The sequence below is a fragment of the Humulus lupulus genome, chromosome X (genome assembly GCF_963169125.1).
Source record: "Humulus lupulus chromosome X, drHumLupu1.1, whole genome shotgun sequence".
In the NCBI taxonomy this organism is placed as follows: domain Eukaryota; kingdom Viridiplantae; phylum Streptophyta; class Magnoliopsida; order Rosales; family Cannabaceae; genus Humulus; species Humulus lupulus.
The window spans coordinates 147,934,105-147,959,273 of record NC_084802.1 but is presented as its reverse complement, the minus strand read 5'-3'; positions in this window follow the sequence as shown (position 1 = coordinate 147,959,273).

The window sequence follows — 25,169 nt, the reverse complement described above, 5'->3', positions numbered from 1 at the left end:
ACCCAAGGCTTGGATGTATTTATCAAACATCCCGGGATTGAGTTGTGTAGGCTTGGCAGTGAACCAGGAAGGTGTTTCTTCTCCTTCCTTCATTGGTTTTCGGATGGCCAAGTGCTGGACCTCGGTGGCGAACTCCTGGGTGATTCGTCTCTGAGTCTTGCTTGATTTTGACACCTAAAGAGGTGGTCTCGAAGAGGCTGCAATGTGGGCCTCACTGCGTTCCACCACTTTTTTCACCGCTCTTAGTGCAACATATGGATCTTGGTCCTGGGGGAGTCTATTGGACTTCTTCACCATCATGGTCGACTGTTCAGCTTGTTGAAGAAACTGCTCTTCGTGGAGAAAGTACAAAGCTGAACAGGGAAGGATCTGCTTGAAGCGGCGGAGGCGATCCTCAGGAGTACGACTGGTGGAAGACTTTGATGAGCAATTTCTGCTTTGAGGGGTCTCGATTGACTGCGGGATAGACGTATCGGAGTCTGTGTGGTTGTCACCTCCCCTATAGTCAAAGCGATTCATCTACAAAAAATAAAAAATGGGGAGGTGAGTAACCATACAGATAAAATTCAACAAGAACAAAATTTATTTTTCTACTTAGAAAAATTTATCTAAGTAGTAAAAATATAGCATGCATGAAAAAAAAAAATTGTGCCTAAAAGTACCTAAAGTGCCTAAGAAGTGTCCGTGTGTGTGTGACTAAGGGGCTGTCCGACGAGCCCGTGTTGTGGCTGAGTGGATGCCCATGTCCGAGGAGCCAAGCATGATGCCTGGTTCGATCGGGTGTGTCTGGGCAGCTGCCTATGTGCGTCCGAGCAGATGGCCGAGGTTGTCCGAGTGGTGCACCTGGGTGCCGAGGAGCTGCCTATGTGTGTCCAAGCATTGCGCCTGATGTCCGAAGAATTGGCCGAATGTGTTCGATTGGTACGCCTAGTCCGATCGGACACTTGATGTCCGAGAGGCCTAGTCCAAAATTTGATGCTAGCATCCGGTCGGATGCTTCTTGAGTCCGAGGAGTTCATGTGTGGTCCGATCGGCCATACCCCAAATATCCCACAAACCCATTCCGAAAAAGCAAAAGCCTAAAATCCCTAACACAAACATATTTTCTCATCCAAAACACACAACTACAAGATCAAAAAGGGGAAATTGAAAAGTTTTTCAATGTTCTTGAAACCACATATGCCATCAAAAACCCTAAAACCCATATTCATGATTTAGGTTAAAATGACCTATTTTTCTTTAAATTCCTATGTAATTGATGATAATATTGGGTTACCCATAATCTAAACAACATCAAAACAGCCACCAAACACATTATATCTCCAACATTCATGGGCAAATTCAAGAAAATCCCCTATAGAGTTTCGGCCACTACATGTTTTTTTCATGAAATTTTTGGAAAAAATAACACAAGTAAAGATGGAAGAGAAGACTTTCCCAACTTTGAAGAGCCTTTGATTTCCTTGGAGAATGCTTGAAGAGATGAGAAGGTCCTCCTTGAAAGCTTATGAACTTTCGGCCAAGAGAAGAGAGGTTGAGGGGTTTCAGCCAAAGGGAGGAAGAAAAACATGAATGGTTTTTTAAATCTAATTTTTTTTTGTGTGTGTGGGAATGTGTAAGTGTAGGAGTCTATTTAAAGGAAAAAAGTGGGAGTTACCACTTATTTTTGGACCCTTAGAATTCATGGGATGTTTTTTCTCCCCATATTATGAGCAGTTATTTGCAGTGATCCTGGTCTGTGGAGTTGTAGTCTGCTGCATGGGGGGCAGATGAATAGTTTTTTTTTTTATATAGTACCGTCAGCTGTAAAGAAAAAAGTTTATTATGTGAGACATCATATAATAAACTTGGGGGGCAAATGTTATCCCCAAAATTTGAAGATGATGATGTGGCAATACAAATGACAAGTGGCAAGGAATGGTTTGGTGACCTGGCTTAGGAGTAATCCAGTAGACCGATGAAGAATTTTGACTGGCTTGCGAAGTGTCATGACCGACCAGGCATGACCTTGTCCGACCAGTCACGTGTTTGTCTGCCCAGGCATGACATTGTCTGCCCAAGAATGACCTTGTCTGCCTAGGAATGACCTTGTCTGCACAGGAATGACCTTGCCTGCCCAGGCATGACTTTGTCCGACGAGGCATGAACTTGGCCGATCGGTCATGACCATGTCCGACCAGTCAAGTGCATGTCTGCCCAGCTAAGTGCATGTCTGCCCAGCTAAGTCCATGTCTGCCTAGTCAAGTGCATGACTGCCCAGTAAAGGTGTGGCCGACCAGAATGAAGGTGATATGGATCAACTAGATAGAGCAGGACTACGTCAAGATTCCCAGAAACGGCTTCAACAAGAATCGGTCTTGGCATACGCGGGAATCTCTCATTTATCCCACAAATTTCGTGTACTGTTACATTTTGAATATTGTTGTAATTTAAATATAATGAGAATAATAAAATATCCCGATTATGGGGGATATCATCTGTATGATCCTAAGCCTATAAATACAAGGCTTATGGCATCATAAAGGGGACTATTGGAATTTTGAACTTTTGATCTGAATTTTCTAGAGAGAGAGAGTACTTGTATTTGAGAGAATTCTTGTATTCTGGTAATCTACACTGAAGAAACTCAGTTGACTCAGGTTCATCTAATCTTAAGTGTAGATATATAATCATAATTCTAAGTGGATTAGGCTATTACCATCACATTGGGCCTGAACCACTATAAAATCGTCTGTGTCATTTATTTTCTCTTGAAGGTTTTATCGTTTTTAACGTTCTCACGTCGTTGGCCAAAAACGTGGTCAACAATTATGATTAAAATAACTCTTTGCACACAAAATATGTACATATGAACTATTCAAAAAATATGGACACATATTTTGCAAAAAGTTATTTAGCCATAAAATGGCTGCATAGAGGGAACCTGAGTTTGTGATGCACAGTTCCTAATTGTCCTGTTAACTTTGTTCTTGTTGTTTTGTATATTAAAGCCTTATTATCTCTTTTTAAAAAATACATGAATACATTTTTACATTCTGGTACCATCTTTACCTCACACTCTTGCTTAAATTTTTGGGTGCTCCTTGCACTTGGATCTCAACAGATTACACTAGTTCTTTGTCACTCACTGAATTAGCTTACATAAATAACTCTTGAAATCTCTTTAAGCATTCTTCACAGTTGCTACTTTATCATGCCATTAATAGAAGATTTATTTAATTCTTCCTGCTGAAAATTACAATGTCCAAGTAATGCTTGAACTTTGAGAGAGTTGGAGATTTTTCAGCATTAATCTCTGCTGTATGAACTTACTTATGTCAATATGATCTTCTACTAATGTATCACAATTAGATATAGTTGGCTTTAACAAGTTTGCTTGGCTCATGACAAAGGGGGATGTGGTTCTTAACCAAGTAGATCACACACATATAATTTTCTGAGAGGTTCATAATACACCTTTACCAAAGAGCCTCTTCCACAACTTTAGTGGCAGCTATGATTATGGCAGTGAAAATATTTGAAAACTACTGAATTTAAATTGGATTTTTTTTTGTCGAAAATAGATACTTGTGACAGACTTTGAATTCTTTAGTTTGGACTATTAGTTCTATGCATTTATTTTTAGGAACATTATCTTAAATTAAATGTAAAGAGTCTTAATTGATTGTTTAAGATTTATGTTTCTGCAACTCTATGATAAGGTCCTTGCTATGTAAATGGGTGCTCATCCAATTTCCTTGATTGATCCATGTGTGTATATATATATATTTCATAGTGATAGATGATAATAAGTTGTTAATTTAAGTTATGTTTTGTGTTTTTCTGTTTTTCAGTACTCTGCTTAGTCAAATTTGAGGCTTGTGCCCTTTGCCAAGATTACAAAGAACATTGGGGATTGGGCTTCGTTGTGATGGATTGCATTTTGATGGATTGCAACTTACTGTTATAGGTTGTGAATGAGTTCTTAAGGAGGTGAGATGAGTCAGAATGGTTAGCCTTTGTGGTTTGGAAATTGGATTCGAAGTTCAATTTGGTTTTGGTTTGTATGCAAAATTTTGGGTCAATTTTATTATGTTACTTTTAGGTTCATCGAATGGTATTTTTATGCTAATGAGAAAAATATTTTCAACAACCTGAATTACTAGTAAAATGATATGAATCAAAGTGTACTACTCTTATTACATTCTACTAATTTATAGGATTTTTATATCTTGTTCATGGATGTATTGTATTTCTATAGTTAATATATCTCTTGTTGGTAATGCTCTTCAGACTAAGTATGTAATGGGTTTTGCAGCCATTGGTTTGTAATGGGTTCACTTTATTGTGGAGCATATTATATGCTACCAAAATAAAATGAAAATGCCCAAAATAATACATAAAGTTTTCAATTATATATTTAGGCACAAATAGATTTAGCTACCAAAAGAAAATTGGTAGCTAAAATAATAAATTAACTACTACTAATTTTGGTAGTAGAATTAATTAGTCTTATTATTTTAGAATTAGCAACTAAATTATTTGGCTACCATAATTTAGTAGCAAAATATTACTAATTGCTACCAATGATATTTGGTAGCCAAAAAATTTGTAGCTAAAAGTCATTTTTTTGTCGTGTCAATTGGTTTCCATGCATAAAATAGTCGGTTGGTTTTCCAGAGCAGCATTGTTATTAGTATTAAGTTGCTGAAATATTGTTTATTTTAGTATTTTAGTAGTTGAATTAAAGATAGAATGAGCGGAAATGATGATGATTATGAAAATGATTATTTTTTTTTTACATTTGAATTGTAATATATTTCTTTATGTTAAGTTTGAACAATTAATGAATATAGTTTATGATTGGAATATATTTCTTTATGTTAAGTTTGAACCATTAATGAATATAGTTTATGATTTTAAGACTCGTAACAAGTAATTTCATGAATTTTATGGTTTTATTGTATCATTTAATTTTAATTTTGTATTAATCTTTTAGGTATTGATTATATTCTTTTGGTTTTGGATCAAATTGGCAAGGAGCATTGCAAAGTTAATTAACTTGATTATTAATAGCAAGAGGTACGGAAGTATGTTCTCTTTACTCTTTTATTAATATCATATAAATGTTAGAGGAGTTTGAATATCTTAAATATTCAATCATAGAGAAGTAGGTTTTGAGATTAAAATTGTGTGTTGCAGTGATAACGGAAGGTTGAAAACTTGTGTGTCTTAGAGAAGTAGGTTCTGGAAAATTTGTTTGTGTGTTGCGGTGATATAAGGATGAAAACTTATTGTGTGTTGTTTGAATTTTTTTACTTGGTATAGATAGATGGTTAGGTAAGCTTTTATATGGGAAATGATGCCAGATTTTATCTAGAATTATGTATTATCTTCTTACAAATAAATTGTGTTTGCTTGAATTGGTTTGATTATATTGATAGATATCTCGCCTGGGGTGTGAATAAGAGTAGTTTTCACGTCCCCAACCTTAGTGTTTGAATAATAAAACATTATACATATGAGTTGTGATTTCAAAAATGCATAATCTGATAATGCCTCCATGAGTTCTAAGTAAAATATAATTACCCAAAACATCATAAATATAATTACCCAAAACAATAGCTTGGTTTCCCTCCCCTGTCATTTGAGTAAGCATTTGAATAATAAAACATTATACATATGAGTTGTAATTAGCTTTTTTATATCTATTCTTATGATATGCAGATGGATAAAACTTGGATCCATCTTAATAGGTTAGCAAATAAAATTATATAGTTTAAGTTTAAGTTTTGGTATTTTATTATTGTAGTATCCTTCAAAATTGTAGAGCGACAAAGGAATATGAGAGAAAAGCTAGGGAGTTTGTGAATAAGATTCTTTGTCCATGCAACAAATGTCAGAATCTAAGACATCAACTTTCAGATGAAATTGTAGAACACTTAGTTTTGTACAACATGGACAAATCATACAAAACATGGTTTCATCACGGGAAAGATCTAGTTCAAAGTAGCACGACTAAGACAAGTTCTACATATAATTTATTTCGGGTTACTGGAGTATGTTAAAGTAATATCAATGATTTGGATGATGATAACAATGATGATGATTTTGATAGTCTATTAGGAGATGCTGAATGTCCATTGTATGAAGGTTGTTTGAAATACACCAAAATTTCATCCATCGTCGAGCTATTCAATCTGAAAACAAAGCATGGATTCTCAGATGTTGGCTTTTGTGAGATGTTGGAGATGATCAAAGCAATGTTGCCAAAAGATAATCTCCTACTAACATCTATGTATGCAATTAATAAGTATCTAAAGATGTTTGATCTGAACTATAAACATATACATACTTGTGTGAATGATTGTTGCTTGTTCACAAAAGAAAATGCTAATTCCCAAGTGTGTCCCACCTGTCAATATCCAAGATGGAAACAAAATGAACACACAAAGGAGATTCTACAAGGACAGCCTGGAAAATTGTTAAGATATTTTTCTATTACACCAAGGTTTCAAAGGATGTTAAAAAATGAAGAGGCAATTTCATGATTAAAGTGGCATTCAACTAATAAAAGAATGGATGGGAAAATGAGCCACCCGGTAGATTCAGAGGCTTGGGATGCAGTTAATGAGAGATGGCCAGATTTTTCACTAGGACTGTACAACAAGGACTTGCTGCTGATGGGATCAACCCTTACAAAAATATGAGTCCTACATATAGTTGTTGGCCAATAATCCTCGTTGTATACAATTTTCCACCTTCAATGTGCATGAAGAATGAATTTACATTTATTTCTATGTTGATTCCTTGACCAAAACAACCTGGGAATGACATAGATGTTTATTTGGAGCCCTTAATAGATGTGTTACTAGAATTATGGAAAGGTGTGTATACACATGATTCTTCTACAAATAAGCTTTTTAATTTGAAGGCCATGCTGTTATGGACCATAAATGATTTTCCAGCTTATGGAAACTTAGCTGGATGTACAACTAAAGGGAAGTATGGTTGTCCTATGTGTGGAGAGAACTCAAATGTTGTTTGGTTGAAGCATAGTAAGAAGATGTCTTTTTGCAATCATATTCGATTTCTTCCACAACATCACCCATATCGAAAGAAAAAATATACAACTGCTAGGGCAAGGGAAAGAGCACCACAATGTCCAACAATATTAACAGGTGTTGAAGTAGCTGAGCAATTAAGTGAATTCACTAATGATTTTGGCAAGGGTAGAAAGAGGAGTCGTGGTTCAAAGTTTGATAAAGGACGGAAGATAAAGTCAATTTTTTTAGGCTCCCTTATTGGGAGATCTTGGTTGTTCGTCACAACTTGGATGTTATGCATGTTGAAAACAATGTTTGTGAAAGCATTCTTAACACATTGTTGGATTGCAAAGGAAAATCTAAAGATCATTACAACTTGAGATTAGATTTGACAGAGATGGGCATTATGACTCATCTCCACCCATATGAAGAAGAGGGAATTACTCATCTTCTTGCTGCAGCATACACTTTGTCAAAATCAGATAAGAAGTTGTTTAATAAGAGACTATTTGACTTGAAATTGCCTTATGTATATAGTTCTAAGATTAGAAATTGTGTAGACATGGAGAATCATAAGCTAACAGGACTTAAATCTCATGACTGACATGTGATTATGGAGCAATTGTAAGCTGTTGCTGTAAGGGGTTTAATGGATGAAGGATGCAGAGAGACAATCCTTCAACTTTGTAGGTTTTTCCATGAATTGTGTCAATGTGTGGTTGATCAGGAGGATATTATAAAATTGGAATTAGAATCTGCAGAAATTGTCTACAAACTGGAAGAATATTTCCCACATTCTTTCTTTAATCCAATGATTCACTTAGTTGTCCATTTAGCACGAGAAGTCAGACTTTGTGGTCCGGTTCAATTTCGATGGATGTACCATTTTGAGAGGTATATGAAAGTATTGAAAGGATTTGTATCAAATTATGCACGACTAGAAGGATGTATTGCAAATCGCTATCTTGTTGTTGAATGTGTACGCTTTTGTGAGACCTTTTTGAAGCATAATGATAATCAAGATAGTACTGAAATTGAAGAAAATCCACTATCAGCTGGAGAATGCTTTGAACTTGACCAAGGGGATATAGCAATAGCCCACCGGTATGTGTTATTCAACTCAGATATTGTAGCACCATTTCTCAATATCCATATGGATGAGCTGAAAGAAATGCACAAAAACTTGAAGGATAATCAAACTTTGCTTTGGATTTGACATTTTGAAGGGTTCCCCCTATGGTTTTATGACAAGGTTACACTCTAATTAAAGATACAAGTTTACATTTTCATTTAGTATATGAAATCTATTTGACATCAATATTTTTTTCTTTTCAGATTTCTAAATCTAACAAATTAGATGACATGTTAGCTCAATTGGCTGAAGGCCCAAGTCATCGTGTCATTTCCTATAAAGGCTATATGATTAATGGAATTCGATTTCATAAAAGAGGTGCAGAAAAAACTACTCAAAATAGTTGTGTACACTTGGAATCACATGACATTGAGCAGTTGAATGATACAGAAGAGTATTTTGGAGTTATCAAGGACATAATAATGCTTGATTATCATACTTTTAAGGCACCTTTATTTTGCTGCGATTGGGCAAATATTCAAAATGGTGTTAAGAAGTTGGATTTCTATACACTTGTAAATTTTAATATAGGGCAAAATCAGTCTATTAGGGATCCATACGTATTAGCATCTCAAGTTAAAAAGGCATTTTATGCAAGAGAGAATGAGTCATGTAATTGTTATATTGCTTTAAAGGATTCAAGTAGAGGGTGTTTGGGGCTAGAATGAAACAATCAGTACGATTTCATTCAAATTTATGCTAATCTTATGACTCTTTAAATGTAATTTTTTTCATACTTTCAATGAAACAAAGCTTATTTTATTTACTATTTGGCTGATATTATGTTTCTAATTTTATATATTAATTATTTATCTTATTTAGGAAGATAAGGATATGATGCATTTATGATTTCAGTTCTTATGTTATTTTGTTTTCTATTGCAGTAATTTCAATAAAAAATTAGTACATTACGAAAATCTCTGAGAATGTAAAAAAAACACCTACACCCAGGTGCATTATGCAATATTGTTACCCAAAAAAGAAAAAAATCATTAAAAAGTCAAGCTAAAGAAAAAGAGTGCCCTACGTAAGTTTTCAGCACCTACTCGAGTTGTAATAGACTCACCACCTGCTATTAGTACAAGAGGAGCAACTCGTCGCATGGTTTACAATGGGGAGCCATCTCTAAATGATAATATGGCAAACATGGAGATGTCACTTGGAAGTTCAAGGACTAGAAGATCCCTTAATTATGAAGTAGAAAGGTTATTAAAAGTAGGAAGCTCAGCTAAAGAGGTTGAAAATGAGGAACTGCAAGAAGTGGCTGAGGCTGAACATGAATAAATGGCCAAAGTAGAATTTGAAGAAGTTACTGAGGTGGTGCTTCAAGAACCAGAAATAATGGTTGAAACAAACGAAAATATAAGTATTTCCCAAACTATAAGGCAACAAATGCAGCAATCTCTTAGAAAATCTGATCGATTACCAAATACAAGTGAGACAATTCAAAATGAGTTCCAAGAAGCACCTCAAGATAGAATTGCAAATGAAATGAATGCACTCAAAAAGACTAGGGGCAGGACTACATTGGCAAATCTTACTAAGAGAAACAATGACTCGATGAAAATAAATTGGAATGAAAAAGGCCAACCAGTTGGTATTAACTCAGTACAATTTTCTTCTTTTGTGGGTGCTCTTGTGAGGGAGATAGTTCCTTATACTATTTCAGATTGGGGGAAAATTTCTCCAATCATGAGAGACATTCTTTGGGCATCTATTCAGGCAGCATTTACAAGTTTTGTGGTTATATTCTTTCGTTTCTTTAATATTCAGCTCTCATCAAAAATATATAATATGTTATTCTATATCTTCTTGTAGGAAAAATATGATTTACATGAGGATTGGCAAAAGAAGATGTGCTTTGAAATGATGGTAGACCTATCGAGATCTGTAAAATCTAGACTAGTCAAGGATATTATTGATGCTAAAACTGAAAATGAATGACTAGCATTAAAGCCAGATTGCATAAAAAGTGATGTACAATGGAGGGTGTTTGTTAAACAAAAAACTAGTATAGAACATATGGTAAGATTTGAAATAAGTAATTGAATATAAGTAGAGATCAATTTTTTTTTTCCTAATGTTGGTTTCTTATTAAATAGGCTATAAGGGCCGAATTTCAAGAGAGGAGAAAGAAAAGTGTTCCACACACCTTAAGTCGAAGAGGATATGCTCGAAGAATCAATGATATGGTAACAATTAATATTTTTAGTGAATATATTTTGGTTCTTATTATTATTCTTTATTTTATATTCTATATTTTTTTATTGGGTACACAAAACAAACTGAAGGGGGAAAAGTAACTAGGATCGATGCTTTTCGGAGAGCCCATACCAAGAAGAATGGTGAACCAATCAACCAAACAGCATGTGAAGTTTTTGTGAGTATTTATTATTTAATTTTGAATATTAATACTTGTTCATTATTATTGTACATGAGCTGTACTATTTTATATGTAGGAAGAAATGGCGAAAATTATACACGAAGACCCAAAATCTGGAACTACAAACAATACCAATGAGGATGCATTAACAATTTTTTTTGGTAATCCAAAATCTAGACACTTAATCGGACAAGGAAGGGGGGTAACAAGGTCCAAATTAACTGCTGTTAATATGTGTAAAGACAAGATGACATTGTTGGAGGAATAGCAGCTAAATATGAAGATTCAAATTGCTGAAATGTTGAATCTACTTAAAGGACACTTGGTAACAATTCTTTCTCGCACTTATATAACTAAAAATTTGTATTTTTGAAATGAAACTTATCTTGATGTTTATATTTAGGGTGGTAGAGCAACAACAAGTGAGGGTAGTCCTACAATATTCCACAATCCAACAATATTCCTTCTCCTAAGGTAAATCTTCAAATTGTGTTCTTTCTTTTTAAGGAAACAAATACAAAAATTAATATACTATCTTCATTGTTGATTGTTGCATAGTGTTGGAGTTAAAAATGGACATAACTTTACAAAAGCAAGGAACGCTTGCTACTTGCTCGATTGGTCAAATGCAATTATTGCTGAAGGTCGTTGGGATTCTAGTGATCCAGACATAGAGGTGCACGGAATTCCTCTTGGACCAGATTTTATGCATGTATGGGCTGATGTTGTTGTTGTGCCTGGTGCTTATTTATTTCATCCTAACTATGCGATGCTTACTATACGAGAAGTTGTTGGTTCAACAGTTGCATGGCATTCTGAAAAGGTTATTCCAAGAGGTATTTATTTGGTAATTTGAATATATAAATGCTTGTTCACCATTTTGAATTAATATTATATAAATGCTTAGTAATGTGTGTAATACAATAACTTGATTATTTTTCAAACTCAATTATTGTAAATTTGGTTATGTGTCATTATATTATTGACTATTTTAGATGAATGATATGATATTTCATGACCTCATTAGTGTTTCTTTTATGTTTTATTTACTAGATTCAACAAGTGAAATGCAAAAGAAAATCTAATTTGGAAGGCTTTGGTGTGCTGACATTTGGAAGATTATGAATTCCTACCTTCACTTTTGAATATGCAACTATTTAAGACTATTTTGTTGACTATTGTAAGAATGTTTTGTTTATGTTAATTATGCAGTGTTGGATATCTTAAGACTTTTGTATTGTTTTTTAGATAATCTTGAATGTATTTTGACACAACTATTTGGTTATATGTGTTATGAACCATATAATTGGTACTAAAAAATATATTTGTACAACGTTAAGGGTCTCTTAAGTATATTAAATGAAGTGGGCTTGAATTAAAGCAATAAAAAATAATTATAATGTACAGGTTTATATAATAATAATTCAAGCTTATCCAAATATAATAATACAAAAAATGAGTTATTGTATCTTTTACAATAACACTAGTTTATAAGCATAAAATTATGCTATGCAAACTATTTTTTATAATGTCGAAAGTGTGTTATTAAAATGTGTATCATAAAACTACTTTATAAGTACAAAAAAGTGTTATATAATCTATTTATATATAACATAATGAAAGACTGATCTAATTAGGAAAACCATTAAATATTTCCCATCTTGACTAGTTAATCTTTCCGAAGTCAATTAATCAAGTTTACTTACTAGAAAAATAATTCACTCAATTATTTTCTCAAAATATAGGGCTTTAAACCCTCTTTTAATTTATTAACTTATTAATAAATAAATTCTTTTATTTTAAGAAAGAATAAAAAATCTTTAATAAAAATAATTCCCACTAAACTTAAAGTGGTAGTTTAGGTCAAAATATGTTTTCAAGACTTGCCAAGATTTTATCTTGAAATAAGCAAAATTTTACTTTTTACCTTATGTTCCAAAATCTCATTTTTGCACTAAGTGTGAAAACCTTATTTTTCACATTTTTAACTACATAATTTGTTAATTCATAACTTGAAATTTACTTACCCAATTGTTACCAAAATATTTCAATTCCATTTTTGGTATGCCTTTTAGGTCTTTGAAAAATCTTAGGTCAAATGGAGCATTTTTTATTTGTGAAATAATTTTCCAACAATGAGGTAAAAATGACCTTATTTTCAAGTCCTTATTTTTTTAAAACTTTGACACTCAATAACTTTCAAACCGCTTAGTATTTTCTTACCAAATTTTACAGTGGAATAATAGGTTATTCCAATAATATGTCCACCAAATTTTAGAAAAAACTGGGTTCATTTTCCCTATACAGTGGCTATTTAAACTTGGTCCCGAAATTAAGAATGCGAAAAAATGGTTTTTTACCTAAACTTTGAAATAGCATAAGTCACTCATTTTTTAACATTTCTGAGTGTTTCAAAAGCTCAATTTTATGTACTCAATCTCAAAAATATCACAGTACAAATAAATTTTACAAAATTAATATACAGTAGATGCTTGACCCCTTGGAAGTCACAGCTCAAAAAATGTATTTTGTTTTAGGGTTTCGTACAAAACCCTTGGGGGTTTTGGTCCCTATTTTCAAAAATCAACACACAAGCATCATAAAAATGATAAAATAACTACCATAACCTGATTACATCACCAATAAGAAACTTTATGCATTAACTATACAAAATAATGCTTAAAATTAAAAAACCATACAATAACAACCATAAAAGTAAACTTTTACCTCTTGTTGTTCTTGCTTAAGGTTTGGATCTTCCTATTAGCTTTGACTCCTTCAAAACCCTTTCAAAACCTTAACCAACTCCCCCAACAACATATATAATCAGCTATTGAAAAATCTATGGTTAAAACTTCACAAGAGTCTAATTTTTTGAAACTTTACCTTAGGGAAACCCTTTCTAGACTAAGGCTTAGCTTCCAAGCCTTCTTAGTGTTCTTGAGGTTGAGGATAGGGGGGGGGGGGGGGGGGGGGGGGTTAGAAGGGTTTAGATTACTCTAAAATATCCTAAAACACAGGAGTATTTTTACTATCCACTTGCCCTTATCCCTAATATTTAAAATGGCATTTAAAACTTAATAAATTTTGTTCACGCCATTTAAAAACCCACATGGCCAGCCACCTCTTACTATATAATCATTTATATATATATTTTTATTTAATTTTTATATTTATTTTTTTTATAAAGGTGAATCAATATTTCCAAAGAAGAAAAATCCAAATTGACTTTCTATAACATTTTTCACTCTTATTAAGTGTTAAAAATAAAACTTAACACATAATAATTATATTAAATGTCTCTCACATTTAATTTAATTAATCACACAATAAATTTTAACCTAAGGTCCATTCATGGAATAAAATTCCCCATTTCGGTAAAATTAAGCATTTAATACAAAATGCCCTAAAATTTCCATTCTCTCTTAGTTTTATTATTTTTGACCAAACTTTAATTTTTATGAATGTATTTTATGCCCAAAATATATTTTCCATAGTTTTTCAATTTATTTTCTGAGATTTTTACCCGATCAGGGTTTTCGTATCGGTCCAAGACCTAAAGTCTTATCTTGACTTTTAAATCACAAAATTCATAATTTGGCTAACAATAACTCATGGAAATAAATTCCAAAAAAATATAATATTATTTAAAATAATATTGTTAACTCGGGGAAAAAATCCCGATCCGAGTCGTTCAAAGTTACCCAAAAACGCAGGACGTTACACAAGCACACGGCATACTTGATCATAGTTCTATCCTTAGTGACCTTCTCTACCATAATAGGTTTTCCAATTGTGCCAAAAAGAGCACTCAAGCATTTCACTCCCAAATCTTGCAGACCTAAATCTGGTAATTGAATCCACACTAGAACAGTTTTTACTAACCACAATGAATCAATATCAGTCGTCCATGGTCTAAGAATCACTTGCTTCTTATCAAAATGCACAACCCCTTATTCTAGAACCATATCTCGTGCAGCTTCATCTCTGAATTTCCCCCCAAGCCCCGGCTCGTGGCATATGACGTCACTTGGGGCCACAGTGGGGGCTTTTAAGCTTCTTTGTGGACTCTTCACATTCCGCCCATTACACTGGTATCGAATACGTGGAGCATCGTGGTTGGTGACGGTCCGTCTTCCGAGAACCGCATTAAATGACCTAGACTATATTCGGCCGTCGTTTCATCTTTTGAGTAGTGATCCTCGTATCCTACATCAAGATGATCGAACAGCCCTCGTCCTTTGGCCTTTTACGTATATAAAAGGTTGCCCACCATTCGCATGAGCCACCCTTTCATTTGAAATTTTTTTCATCTTCTTCTTTCTTCTCATTCTCAAAACCCTTCCTTTCTTCAGGTTACTGTTCCCAGTGTTCTAGAGGTTTAAACACGAGGGTTCTTTGTGATTCCGTTGCCGGTGATTCCAGCAGGATTTCAACCCAGACGCTTCTTTCAGTCTCTTCTCAGCAAAACATTTCTGTATGTCCTCCGTTTGTGCATGTTTTAAATGTTTTCCCTCACTTTTGCTTAGGTAAACTCTCCCTTTAGTCGCATGCAGTAGGTTGCTTGTTTTTTGCTGGTATTTTATGCGTAGGTTTTTATCTTAGGGGTATTGACCGTAGGAAAAACTGTTTAGGAGCATGATTCATAGGATACAACACCTGGGCTGATTTTCTGGGTAAAATTTTTATGCCTGTTTGGAATAACAAGTTCATAGGGTGCAAAAACCGGGTATTTTAGGGGACACGCTTCACAGGCAGTTTTGCCTACTGCTGCCTACTGAAACTTTCCTTCCAAGGCAAACTTTTATTCAGACCCTCCTGACACATGGATTCTGAGTAACCGGGGACCCGTTGGGAGCACAGGCGCGTGTTCATAGAACCGCGTTGTCTCACTCACCACGGGCTAAGATTACCTCAGCCCGTGTAAAGGAAACCCTTCGCGGTAGATAGTTTCTTATGCTTAGGTCGCCTTTTCTAAATTTTCATCTTTGTTCGTTAAGCGACCAGATGGGACCTAAGAAGAACACACCCAAGAAGAGTGCTGGCGGATCATCCTCCTAGCAAACCAAAGGAAAGGAGGTGGCCACAGATTCCTTGATCCCCAACTTCGGTCCAACCGTGGAGAAGGAGGTCAAGGTGGGGCCCGACGCCTTTTTCGAGGCTGAGAGGATCGCCTCAAAGGTCACCACTCAAGGGAAAGTCAACAAAATTTTTCTTTCCCATAACATTGAGATAGGGAGAGGCACCCTGGATGCTCGACCTCCCCTTGAAGGTGAGCGGAGCTGCGCCCCGCTCGACGAGGAGTACGCCGCCTGGAGCGATGAGCATCTCAAGGCTGGGGCCTTCCTCCCCTTGGACCAGTACTTCGCGGATTTTTTAAATTACATGACGTTGGCCCCCTTCCAGCTCCCCCCTAACTCCTACCCTCTGTTAGCGAGGTTGAAGTATTTATTCCTGAAGCAGGAATGGGAGGTCCCCACGCTGGCGGACATCCTTTATATCTTTTGCCTCAAAGCTAGCTCGGAGCAGTGGGGGCGAGGCAACGGGTTCTATTATCTTACCCATTTTCTGAATTCGACTGCGGTCATCGAGCTGCCCTGCCACCTCAATGACTTCAAGGATCAGTTCTTCATGTCCAAGGGGTTTCACAACTGCAAATTCCACTACTTCAACCGTCCTCATAAGTTTATTCTAACTTTTAGCTTGTAATCTGGCTACTGATTCGTCTCTTTTCATTCATTGCTGACCTGAAAACTATCATGCAGCGATCTTCGCGAGGACGGCTAAGTCGGTGACCCTTGGGGGTCAGTATCAAACTTTGGCGGGGCTTCCCCCAAGTGAAAAAGATTACCGCCAGCACGTGTCTGACTCTGGCCTTGAGGAGGCCACGGGCCATCCCTGCTGCTCGCGAGATGCCGCCCATCCCCGAGGAGAATGCCGCGGACGAGGACGAGGTGCCCCTCGTACGGCAGAAGCGGGCTCTGGAGGTCGCCCAGGAAGTTAATGCGGCGAGGATCCAGTCTGGAGCAACAGCCGGCCCTCTGGTCAAGGTAACCCTTACTTATTTAGGGACTTAGATAGGGCCGCCGTAGATCTAAGGCTTGCTAGGTTTAACCCCAGCCAACTCGTTCACCGCCACCGAACGGACCCAGACCGCAACATCACCTTACTCTAGTGTGTTGACCAGCTCGTGTTGTGTAATGACATGGGCCGCCCTAGGGGAACTATTGTAGTAGAGGAGTATGGGACCAATCTTAGGTCGTGGCCCTCCCTTCTGCAGGGTGTAGTAGCTCTGGGTCTTAGGCAGTACGTAGAGGAGTCTAGCCCTGAGGTGGATCCAGATCCAGAACCTCTTCTCACCCGCGAGGTCATTACCTTAGACTCTCCCATAGAAGCTCCGGGGCCAGAGGTCGTGACAATAGAGTCCTCCTCTAGCTCGGAAGGCAGAACCTTTTTCTATACACTAGCCCCCTTTTTTTTGTGATCAAAGTATTTTTACATGTATACTAATACTTTGCTGTCATTGTTTTAGCCGAGGAGATGTCGCAGCCCGGGGATGACAGCTTACAGTCCATGTTCCGAGGGGGAAATCCTCCCTCTAGGCCCTTGGTGAAGAGGCTTCGGATGACAAAGAAGGCTGTTGGGACATCCTCCAAGACCCCGGCTAAGGGGAAAAACCCAGGCCCCTCTGCCACTGAAAAGGTACCTCCACCCCCTCCTGCCGCAGAGAAGATGGCTCCACCTCCCGTGCGACCTCCCGTTTCTACTCAGGAAAAGGAGGCGTCAACTGGGGCCTTGGAAACCCCAGCTCCCCTGGTGCGCATCCCAGTCAACACCCAGGCCTTAGAGAAAATCCCCGAGGTCTTTCAGGGGACGGTCTACGAAACTGCGAGCTACATAGTGGATGACTATTACAACGCCACCCCGAGGGACCTGCGGGAGATCGAGACGAGGAGTCCTGAGAATGTGATGGAGTCTCCAATGGGAATGACCCTCACGGTAAGTAAGCTCTACCATTTGTTTCTTTTCATTTGCTTTATTTCTAAGGCACCCGCCTTACACATTTTTTCTCTCATGCAGGCGATTTTGGCTCTTCATCGGAGCTTATCCCGATCCAGGGCCACGCTCGAGGAGATGAGGAATGAGCATCAGACTTCCCTTGCTGCCCTTGGGTCTGCCCGGAAACAGGAGCAGGACGCCAAAGACGCCCTGGCGACCCTGCAGGCTGAGCTGGACGCATCTCGACCTAAGCTGCTGGAGGCCGAGTCCACCAAGGTCGCCCTGGACGTCGCGAAGGTGGAACATGAAGAAGCTAAGGCTGCCCTTGTGGCGGAGAAGGCGACCTCCAGCACCTCCATGGAGACCATGTTGTACCACTGCTGGGCCTTCAACCCAGATGGTGACTTTTCCTTCTTGGGGACGGAAGTGTGGGAGTCCTTCCTGGGGAAGTTCAAAGCTCGCCTCCAACAAGAGGCTCCCTCTGAGACCGGGGAGACCCCGACTACAACCGAGCAGGACGGCGAGGGGGTGACTTCAACAGAGTGGCCTGGCGGGGCTTAGGAATTTTCTCCTTCTCCTTTATCGTTTATTTTTTTTTTGTAACTTTATGTTATGAGGTCTTTTAACCTCGAGAAAATTGATTTCTTCAACTTTATTTGAATTAATTTACATATTTTTGCCTCTATCTTATTTCTCTTCTATGCATTTGATAATAATCTTAGTTAAGTCCTGGTTGTATCCAGGCCACTAACTTGAAAACTTAGTTCGTGTTAATCATTTATCGGTATCTCGTGCTTTTTAAGAAAAACATTGACCAACCAATTTGAACTAACTTATAAGTTTTAGGACCTGGTTATATTCAGGACGTTAATTTGAAAACTTAGTTCATGTTACTCCTTTATAAGTGTCTCGTGCGTTTTAAGAAAAACATCGATCAACAAATATGAACTAACTTCTAAGTTTTAGGACCTAGTTATATCCAGGACGTTAATTTGAAAACTTAGTTCGCGACAATCCTTTATCAATATCTCGTGCTTTTTAAGAAAAACATCTATCAATCAATTTGAATTAACTTCTAAGGTTTAGGACCTGGTTATATCGAGGACGTTAATTTGAAACCTTAGTTCGCGTCAATCCTTTATCAATATCTCATGCTTTTTAAGAAAAACATCGATCAATCAATTTGAATTAACTTCTAAGTTTTTAGGACGGCCTGGTTATATCCAGGATACAACTTAGTTCGCGTCAATCCTTTATCAATATCTCATGCTTTTTAAGGAAAACATCGATCAATCAATTTGAATTAACTTCTAAGGTTTAGGACCTGGTTATATCCAAGACGTTAATTTGAAAACTTAGTTCGCGTCAATCCTTTATCAATATCTCGTGCTTTTTAAGAAAAACATCGATCAATCAATTTGAATTAACTTCTAAGGTTTAGGACCTGGTTATATCCAGGACGTTAATTTAAAAACTTAGTTCGCATCAATCCTTTATCAATATCTCGTGCTTTTTAAGAAAAACATCGATCAATCAATTTTGAATTAACTTCTAAGTTTTTAGGATGACCTGGTTATATCCAGGATACAACTTAGTTCGTGTTAATCCTTTATCGATATCTCGTGATTTTTAAGAAAAACATCGATCGATCAATTTGAATTAACTTCTAAGTTTTTAGAACGACCTGGTTATATCCAGGATACATATGCCCCCCAAGTAATTAGGAAAGGGTCTTTCGTGGTTACTTGACATTACATCCACAAATATACACCGTAATGTAAACTGATTTAATTCTCATCACTTAATAAACAAAAGATGGCTTTTCTGATTAAGCCTTATAAAGGTATCATTGATAATATCTCTTCAAATGGATAGTGTTCCAAGTTCGTGGGACTGCTTCTCCATTAAGCCGAGCTAATTTGTAGGTTCCTTCTTTTATGACCTTGGCTATTTGGTAGGGCCCTTCCCAGTTCGGTCCCAACACTCCGTATTTGGGATCCTTACTGGCTAGGAAGACTCTTCTGAGGACCAGGTGGCCAATGCTAAAGGCGCGTTTCCTGACCTTTGAGTTGAAATAAAGAGTGATCTTTTGTTGATAATGCGCGAGCTGTAGCTGCGAATCTTCTCGTCTTTAGTCAAGCAGGTCGAGGGACGCGCAGAGCAATTCGTCATTGCGGTCTTGGTCAAATGCCTGAACTCTATGCGAGGCTTTCTTTACTTCGACGGGAAAGACTGCCTCACTCCCGAAAGCCAGGGAGAGAGGAGTATGACCCGTCGGCGTTCGATGCGAGGTCCGGTATGCCCATAGCACCTGGGGGAGCTGTTCTAGCCAGACTCCCTTGGCTTCGTCCAGTCTTTTCTTAAGGCTTGCCTTTAGCGTCTTATTGACGGCCTCGACCTGCCCATTTTCCAGGGGATAGGACACGGAAGAGAAAAATTTTACAATGCCGTGCCTCTCACAGAATTCGGTGAAGAGGTCGCTATCGAACTGCTTTCCATTATTCGATACGATCTTCTTTGGCAGCCCGAATCGACAGATAATTCTCTTGACCAATAAGTCAAGGACTCTTTTTGAAGTGATTGTTGCCAAGGGCTCTGCTTCTGCCCACTTGGTGAAGTAGTCGATAGCCACAACCGCGTAACAGACTCCTCCCTTTCCAGTTGGGAGGGCGCCAACCAAGTCAATCCCCCAGATCGCGAATGGCCACGGGGATGAGATCATCTTCAGCTCGACCGGGAGAGCTCGGGCAACTGTGGCAAATCGTTGGCACTTGTCACATTTTTTGACATAGGAAATCGAGTCTTTTGACAGAGTGGGCCAGTAATATCCTTCCCTCAAGATCTTCAGGGCCAAGCTTTGCCCCCCAGTGTGATCTCTGCAAAAACCCTCGTTCTCTTCCTGGAAAATGGTCTCCGCTTCGCCTGGCAGAACACACCGCGGGAGGGGTAAAGAGTGTCCACGCCGGTATAATATCCCATCCACCACTGTATACCTTGGAGCCTGGTAAAGTACCCGCCTAGCGTCACTTCGCTCTTCTAGTAACTTTCCTGCTGTGAGATATTCGAGGATGGGGGTCATCTAGGTCGGTCTGGCATCGATCATCTCGACCTCCGCCCCGACTTCTTCTATGCTTGGTTTTTCCAAGAATTCTACTGGCACTAACCCCAAAGTCTCCGTCTCTCCAGAGGTAGCGAGTTTTTCCAGGGCGTCCACGTTGGCATTTTACTCCCGAGGTATCTGCTCGACTGAGCCACGCTCAAATGCAGACAGCTCGCTCTTTCCCTTGGCTAGGTAAGTAGCCATCTTGGTCCTCATGATTGGTATTCACCTAGCACTTGGTTTACCATGAGCTGGGAATCGCGGTAACATTGGACGGAGCTGGCCTTCAGCTTCTGGGCCACCCTTAGCCTGGCAAGCAGAGCTTCGTATTCGGCCTCGTTGTTGGATGCTTTGAATCCGAATCGCAATGCTGAGTGGAATCGATGTCCTTCTGGGGAAATCAATATGATTCCAGCCCCGGAGCCGTTCTCATTAGACGAGCCATCTACGAAGACCTTCCATGAGGCCTAGGCTAAGGAGGCCTGAGCTGACTCTTCTACAGGATCTTCTCGGAATCCTGTGTACTATGCCACGAAATCAGCTAGGGCCTGGCTTTTTATCACAGTTCGCGGTATGTAAAAAATCTCGAACTGGCTGAGCTCAATAGCCCACCTGAACAGACGTCCCGATGCTTCAGGTTTTTGCAAAACCTGCCTTAAAGGCTTGTCGTTTATGACATGTATTGAGTGGGACTGAAAATACTGCCCGAGCTTCCGGGATGCCGTGATAAGACAGAAAGCCATCTTCTCCATCAATGGATACCGGGACTCAACTCCGAGAAGCCTCTTGCTGATGTAATAGACTGGCTTCTGAGACCGGTCTTCTTCTCGGACTAATACGGCGCTAGCCTCATCTTCTATGACAGCTAGGTAAAGGAAAAGAGGCTCTCCTATCGTTGGTTTGGATAATACGGGCGACTCGGCTAAGTGTGCTTTCAGGTCGAGGAAGGAACGCTCGCACTCCTTGGTCCACTCGAACTTCTTCTTCCCCCAGAGCAGGTTGTAGAACGGCAGACACTTGTCGGTAGATTTAGAAATAAAACGATTAAGGGCCGCCACTCTTCCTGTCAGGCCTTGGACATCCTTTCGCGACCGAGGTGAGGGCAGAACGAGCAACGACCTAACCTTATCGGGGTTTTCCTTGATTCCCCTGGTATTGACGATGAAACCCAGGAATTTTCCTGACGTGACCCCGAAAGTGCATTTTTGTGGGTTAAGCCTCATGCCATATTCTCTCAGTATCTTAAAGCATTCCTCCAGGTCAGAAACATGGTTATCGGTAGATTTTTACTTGACCAGCATGTCATCAACATGCACTTCCATGTTCTTCCCGATCTAGTTGGAAAACATCCTATTTTCAACCTCTGATAAGTAGCTCCGGCGTTCTTCTGGCCAAAGGGCATGACCTTGTAACAATAAATGTTGGTCGGGGTCATGAAGCTAGTGTCCTCCTGGTCCACTGGATTCATGGCGATCTGATTATAGCCTGAATACGCATCCATAAAGGACATGAGCTCGTGCCCCGCCGTGGCGTCTACCAATTGGTCGATCCTCGACAAGGGGAAGCAATCTTTGGGGCAGGCTTTGTTCAGGTCGGAGAAGTCGATGCAGGTCCTCCATTTTTCGTTGGGCTTCGGGACCAACACAGGATTGGCGACCCAGACCGGGAACTTAGCTTCGCAGATAAAGCCACACTTTAACAGCTGGGCTACTTCCTCTTCTAGGGCCTCAGCTCGGGTTATTCCTAGACGCCTCTGTTTCTGGGACTTCACCAGCACGCTTTTATCCAAGTGGAGGGTGTGCATGATGACGCTAAGACTGATCCCCACCATGTCTTCATGAGACCATGCGAACACGTCCAGGTTCTCCTGCAGGAACTTAATCAGGTCCGCCTTCCTTTAGCAACATAGATTCTTCCCGAGCTTTACCATCCGCGAGGGATTTTGTGGATCGATATTTACCTCCTCGAGCTCTTCGATAGCTTGGAGATTGGATTTATCCTCGCCTATTCTGGGGTCGATATCATCACTTAAGATGATATTTTCCCCTTCAACATTCTGAGGTTTTTCAATCTTAGGATTAGGCACAAGTTCCTGAGATTCCTCATTTCCGCCCTGGATGGTCATCGTTAACTGCCCATGTTTTAATTTTCCCTTCATAGAAATGCTGTAGCATTCCCTGGCAGCAAGTTGATGGCCACGGACCATGCATATCCCCGAGGAAGATGGGAATTTTAGTGCGAGGTGGCGGATGGAGGTAATGGCTTCAAACGCTATTAGTGTAGGTCGACCCAAAATGTCATTGTACTCGGCGGGACAATCGATGACCACAAACTCGAGGAGTTTCGAGACTATCCGAGGTCCCTCTCCCAAGGTGATCACCAGTTCGATCGTTCCTATTGCCGCCGATCCTTCTCCAGAGAATCTGTATAGCATCATGGAGGTGGCTTTCAGCTCGGTGACAGGCAAACCCATCTTTTCCAGCGTAGACTGGAACAGTAGGTTTATCGAGCTCCCATTATCGACTAGTATTCTCGTAACCCTCTGATTAGCGAGCTGAACGGCTACGACCAGAGGGTCATTATGAGGGAACTGGAAGTGGCTGGCATCTTCTTCAGTAAATATGATTGGTTGCCTCTCCAATCGTTGCTGCTTTCAGAGATGCTGCTCAGGGACGAACTCCACTCCATTATGAGCCTTAAATTCGTTGACGTATCTCTTTTGGGCACCTCTGCTCGTGCCAGCCAGATGGGGACCTCCAGAGATCGTGGAGATCTCTCCTCCTATCACGGGAGGAGGGACGTCCTGATCTACCTGAGACCAGGGCTAACTTATCAGGACTTCCGGAGCTGGATGGCTGGCGGGAACTCTATTCCGCGCATACTGAGCCAAGGGTCCTACTCTGATGAGGGTCTTGATCTCATCCTTCAGGTTCCTACAATCATCGGTATTGTGGCCAATGTCATTGTGGAATCGACAAAACTTGGAAGTGTCTCGCTTACCCTTCTGGTGCTTCAACGGTTCTGGCTTCTTCCAAGGGAGGCGAGCAGAGTTTGCTAGGAAGATGTTCTCCCTAGAGTGGGTGAGATCGGCATAAGTCGCGTAGACCGGCTTGAATTTTTCTATGGACTTGTTCTTCTTTGGGCCGTGTTGGCTGCCTTCGCTGCTCCCCTTTCTCTTGCCTCCACCAAACTTGTTATTCTATGTAACAGTTTGTGTCCCTGCCACTCCAGCGGGCTATTTAGGGGCCTGGCTGGTTCCTGCGGCTAATGCCCGTGCCTCGTCCAAGTTGATCTATCCCTGGGCCCTATTTAGGAATTCATTTACGGTGCTGCCTCCCTTCCTCTGTATCTATTTCCAGAGCCCTCCCCCGACGAGGATCCTAGTCCTCAAAGCCATGAGCTTGGAGCTGTTGTCTGCATCTCTGGCTCGAGCAGCGACGTTTGCGAATCTGCTCAGGTAGGCCTTCAAAGGCTCGTCGGGTTGCTGCCTTATGTTTGCCAGGGTATCGGCCTTGACGCGGGTAGCCTGAGATGCTCGGAATGCTTTCTTGAAGTCAGCAGAGAAGGTTTTCCATGAGTTGATTGACTGCTTCCTACTTTGTTTGAACCATTGTCTGGCCGCCCCAGTCAAAGTGGAAGGAAATATTAAACATCTCTGGTTGGGACCAATGATGTGGGCCATGATCAAGGTATTGAACATACCCAGATGATCTGACGAGTCTCCATCTCTGTTGAATTTGGATAAGTGAGGCATACAGAAACCAGGTGGATACGCTGTTGCTGCTATTGTAGGGGCGAAGAGCTCGAGTTTGTCCCCTGAATCATACTCGTCTTTTTCTTTTTCTGATAGGGGCTTCCTCATCATCTCCTCCATTTGAGCCAGACGCTCAAGGGTTTTGTCCTGACTTCCTTGGTTGTTTTGGGGCTGTTCAACAGCTCCGGACCCATTGTACGCGTTTGGTGGGTTATTGTCCCTCCTATCTTGAGACAGGTTATATGGGATGTTCCCGCTGTCACGTATTTCGGACAAGTCTTCCCTTTGGCGAGCGCGGCTGCCGTTTCCAATTGGGTCTTCTCTATGAGAGTTTAGGCAATCTCAGAGGTCGCCTCTCGGGGCGGCCTGAGGACTTTGCGCCGAGCTTAAGCGTTGGTGCAGGTCTCCACCGGATAGATCACTTCGACGGCTTCTGGTCCAATAGCTTCCATTTGAGAAGCTCGGGGCCCGCCACTGGGGATGAGGATCCGGGACTTCTCTGGGTGCCTTGTTACGATGGGAAGGTCCGACAGAAGGAGGATTTCTCCTACTACTCCCATGAGTCGGGATGTCTCGGACTGGATGGGAAGGAGACAGGTATCTTATTGGTGAAGGAGGATGTCTGACCAGGGATGAAATCCTAGTCCCATCAGGACGGATCAAGTTAGGTCAAGGCCACTCCGCTCTACCATCCTCCGCGTCCTGTGCTCAGCGGTCTGAGCGGGGCGCAGGACGGCTGGCTAGGGCAGGCTGTCATTGCATGCCCTCCCTAGATC